The 4685-nt window shown below is 50.2% G+C and overlaps 1 non-coding gene across 1 annotated transcript; it reads left to right on the top strand.

Moving 5' to 3' along the window:
* The first annotated feature begins 1117 nt into the window (after positions 1–1117).
* Positions 1118–1200, top strand: trnal-cag (transfer RNA leucine (anticodon CAG)). The gene has a single exon. It is a non-coding gene; the product is annotated as a tRNA-Leu (tRNA).
* Positions 1201–4685: the final 3485 nt, after the last annotated feature.

Here is a 4685-nt window from a genome sequence, read left to right as displayed (position 1 = left end):
TCCTCTCTCTTTCCTCTCTCGTTCCTCTCTCGTTCCTCTCTCTTTCCTCTCTTGTTCCTCTCTCTTTCCTCTCTCGTTCCTCTCTCTTTCCTCTCTTGTTCCTCTCTCTTTCCTCTCTTGTTCCTCTCTCTTTCCTCTCTTGTTCCTCTCTTGTTCCTCTCTCTTTCCTCTCTCGTTCCTCTCTCTTTCCTCTCTTGTTCCTCTCTCTTTCCTCTCTTGTTCCTCTCTCTTTCCTCTCTCGTTCCTCTCTCTTTCCTCTCTTGTTCCTCTCTCTTTCCTCTCTTGTTCCTCTCTCTTTCCTCTCTCGTTCCTCTCTCTTTCCTCTCTCGTTCCTCTCTCTTTCCTCTCTCGTTCCTCTCTCTTTCCTCTCTTGTTCCTCTCTCTTTCCTCTCTCTTGTTCCTCTCTCTTTCCTCTCTCGTCCCTTCAGTCTAAATCAGCACAGAGCTCTGATTATCTTCTGTTACCAACATTGTAATTTTTCCCCCAAATTCAGTTCGCTAATGTGAAAATGTGTGCATGTCAGCTCTCATTTATTTATTCTGCCGCGCTGCTGGAAGTCTTCATTTCCTCCTAAACACACGCAGCAGATCCACTGCGGTGTCGCCACCTGTGTCCGACAGATTGTTATTCTGTCCGTGCCAGCGATGATTCAAGGTCACCGAACCTATACGGTCTGACAGAAGCTTCATATACTCCAGTGTGTGTGTGTGTGTGTGTGTGTGTGTGTGTGTGAGGCTCTGTTGTGTGCACAGAGGCGTACGTGTGAAGAGGCCTGAGCTGTTTCACACTAATGAGATTGCGGTGGAAAACATTTGGACGCCTGCTGTTGCACTGTGTATGAAGTCTGATCCCTCAGTTCAATGTTATGGAGCGTCGCTGCAGTTGTGGGTCTGATGCGACGCAGGCCGTCCCGTCCCCGCTCGGAAGGTAACCTTGGCGGAGCGTAAAGGCAGGCGCCATATAAAGGGGCGGGGCACTTTAGGTGTTTCAACAACCGAAGCCCTGCGGGAGAAATGAGTGAGGTTGTTGTGGTTTCTGCCGGTCGGGTCCAGACTTGAGCAGACCACCAGCTCTGTTTATGGCTCTTAATCTCATGTGGCCTCCGGCGAAGGACCAGTCAGGATGGCCGAGCGGTCTAAGGCGCTGCGTTCAGGTCGCAGTCTCCCCTGGAGGCGTGGGTTCGAATCCCACTTCTGACAGTAGCTTTTTGAAATGTCCCTATGTGGCACTTTCTACCCTTCCATGTCCGTAAGCTCTGCTCAGTGGACCGTCTGTCTCAGGGTCCTTATTCTACAGAACCTGGAAGTGCACTTAATCATCCATTCTCTGTTTTTAAATATTTCTACTGAGTATTGTTTATTTTTTCAGACCCATCAAGAACTGTTTGGGCTTTAGAGAATTCTGCCTTCCTTTAAACTATTAAGTTTTATTTCTTACTTACGTACCGAACTTCTGCAGCGTGCCGACGGCTGTGTGAAGCTCGGGGTCAGAGTCAGGAGCAGACCCCTCCCCTCCCCTACCTGCTTAAAGATAGGGATGTAGTGAAATATACTTAAGCAGCTTACCGTGTGTGTGTGTGTGTGTGTGTGTGTGTGCCATGCATGCTATGGGTGCTACATTAGCATGGAGAGAGCGTGGGACATGGGTGAGCCTTTAATTCCAGAGGTTGTTGGAACGCAAAATATAGCCTGTGAGGGGGGAAGACACGCAACCTGGGCTGAAGCTGGCTGTGACGGCGAGGTCAGGCTGGGTGCGGGCGCTGCATTAGGCGCTGATGGAAGCTCATTCATTTCATATGAGGGAATCCATTACCGCCACACGTGTCACACAGATGCACAAAGTCGCTGTGACGGCGTCCGATGCTCAGACGAGAACCGGCGATTTGGACCGCAGGGGAGTTTGAGGATGAAACGGAGCGTCTGTGATTCGTAGTTAAGAGTTCCATCTCCACACATTTGAGTTAGACGACCTCAGTGCAGGACTCACAGGATTTACATCGGCTACACAAATGCATAATGGATTAAATATGGCCCAGTAATGCGTTCTCTACATGGTACAGTCCTCTCTGGGTCCAGAACAAGGGGCTATTTTTGGTAAGCAAGCTGTCCAAAATGCCAACAGCCGCCTGGGGCTCGGTTAGCAATATCAGTGGCCGATTGCACAGACTTTACAAATGCTAACAGCTCGCTCTGCCTGGGGGAAATGCTAAGTAGCTGACATGTGTACAATAAGGAGGCTCTGGTCCCGGGCTGTGTGACATGTGGCCAGGGTTCATGGTTAAGTACACGGCCACAGTTTGGATGGAGAGCTTCACCTTGATCACGTCAGAGTCTCATTAGCTTTAACATTAGCGCTTCCTCATCTGGGTGCAGATCTGTGTGATAACTAATGGGATTATTTTAGCCATGAAAGCCGACTGTGATGATGCTAATGAGCGCAGCTGTACTGCAGGCAGTTTGAGCAAAGTGTCACTAATAAGGATCAGCTGCTGCACGCTTTAACGAGCCACACACACACACACACAGGCAGGCAGCAGAGAGCACCAGTGTCTCCTCTCAGGCTGCTGACTGACGCAGGAGCTAAGTGTTCCTCCAGGCAGAGCAACAACAAAGTGAGTAACTGAAGACTTACTGAGATTATGAACGGAGAGATTTGACATCAGTTTAACATTTAAGGTTAGAATCTGACAGGATCACAGCTTTGAATGAGTCAAATCATCTAATGTGTCATAAATATGTGGACAGATGCTCCCAGGGAACAGAGGGTCGCTTCAGACTGTGGAATATCTGCAGACTAATGAGATAAGAAGCGGGACAGGGGAGCAGAATTATATTTAATGCAGTATTGAAGCTGTCGTCTTCACTGTGAGCGGTGGCGATAGAAGCGTCAGAGTCTCTGCATGAGGAAATGAATGAACTCTCTGTCCTCTTAAACACTCTGAAGCCTTATTTCAATCATTTGTGTTGAAAGAAAGCTGCAAACACTCAGTAAACATGGGCCCAAGTATGAAAATATGCAGACGCCTCACAGAAACAGATGAAGCAGGCGATGTCATCATCTGAGCCTCTGCTGTGAGGGCGCAGGGCGGCACACCAGGGGCCCGACACAGCCGTCAAGCCCCGCCTCCTTCCTTCTGCGACGCCGGGAAGAAATATCAGATGGCAACTGACCTCAAAATCCCAGCGCCGCCATAAGAGGCTTTACTACAGACCAGAGGCGGGTGAATAGGGATAATTTATTGAAACATTAGACGCCAGCACTCCACAGTCCTTTAACAAATTGCTTCTCCGACTGCAAAGCTTAGCTCAATTTGGGCCGCCTGAAGGAAAGAGCGAGGTGAGGAGGGAGGAGAGAAAAGAGAAACAAAGGGAGGAAGAGAGCCGGGGAACAATGGTGTACCTGCAGCTCTCAGGGCAGGGATGGGATATTCCAGGATTTGAATCTGACAGATGAGACGACGCTCCCATAACTAAGCCTCCTGATAGGAAGTCAGCCTGTGGGTTTATGAGAGATTTCCTTTCCCGTGGATTAAGCGTGATGCCAGTGTGTTGCCTTGCGAGTAGAGCAGAGCAGGAGGCGTGCTGGGCTCCTCCCCCCCCCGCCGGTATAAACAGGTGGCTGCTGGGTACTGGCACCTTTTAGCTAGCGGCGCCGGGCGAGTGAAGCCGGGCCTTGTTAAGACGCTGGCACGGCCCGGCGGGGGGAAGGGAGGGGAAACGTTTCCTCGGCCTCACCCCTCGTCCCCTCTGTGCGCCGCACTGTTCTTAAGCTCGGGGGTTTAATGCTTGCCGCCGTGCAAAGCCTGGAATTAGCTTAACGAGCAGGCACGTGCTCACGACTAGGAGCTCACGTGGCGAGCGGGAGGTTCAGGGGCATCAGGCACTTAGCGCCGCTGCCGTCGCCGTGTCTGTGACGCCGGTGCACTCATGCGAGGAGAAGGCCGAGTGCTGCGGTTTGGAGAGGCGGTTGGGAGTAGAGGGAGGAGGCGGGGCCCTCGCGTGCAGAAGAGGCTGATGGCTGTTTGCATTCATGCTGCATATGAGTGCAGCATGCAGAGACACTGGGACACGCCCACAAATATGAATTAGTGATGCAGATTGTTGGTGTGGTGGAAATGAGGACAGAGAGGCAAACACGGTGCAGAGATGGGAAACTACAAGCTACTGATGGTTTAAAGTAGTTAAGCTGCAGCTAAGCTACTTTGTTGATAAAGTTATTCTTCCTCTTCTGCCTTTTTAGAGATGTTATTTATTTTGTATTGCCTTTAGTAATCGTAAAGAGGTTTGAGTCACCCTGAGTATGAAAAGTGCAACAGAATTAAAAGCTTCCACCAAGCTACTTGTGGGGAAAAAAAGCTAAGTTACTGGAAAGCTGCATTGTTGAAAGAATACAGTAGCTTAGTTAGTAGCAGCTTGTAGCTTTACACAGATTCAGAGCTTCTGCTGGAGGAGGAAGCCGCTGCACCGGCATACAGACGTCTGTGTGAAGTAGCTTTGACATCCATCAGTGAGAGAGAGAAGAGGGCGCGCTGGTGTTTGATGACTTCATCTGCTCAGTGTGCAGACAAACGCTTCATCTGTGTGAAGCTAACACAAACAAAATGGAGCCGCTGGTCCACAGTGAGGCTGAGGGGAGGAATGTAAACAATGGCTTCTTCATCACTCCTACCCAACGTGGAGGCGCT

Source organism: Genypterus blacodes, unplaced genomic scaffold, assembly GCF_046128005.1.
Source record: "Genypterus blacodes isolate CSIRO-AG114 ecotype Tasmania unplaced genomic scaffold, CSIRO-AGI_Gbla_v1 ptg000173l_1, whole genome shotgun sequence".
Taxonomy (NCBI): Eukaryota; Metazoa; Chordata; class Actinopteri; order Ophidiiformes; family Ophidiidae; genus Genypterus; species Genypterus blacodes.
This window is presented reverse-complemented; position numbering and strand designations above follow the sequence as displayed.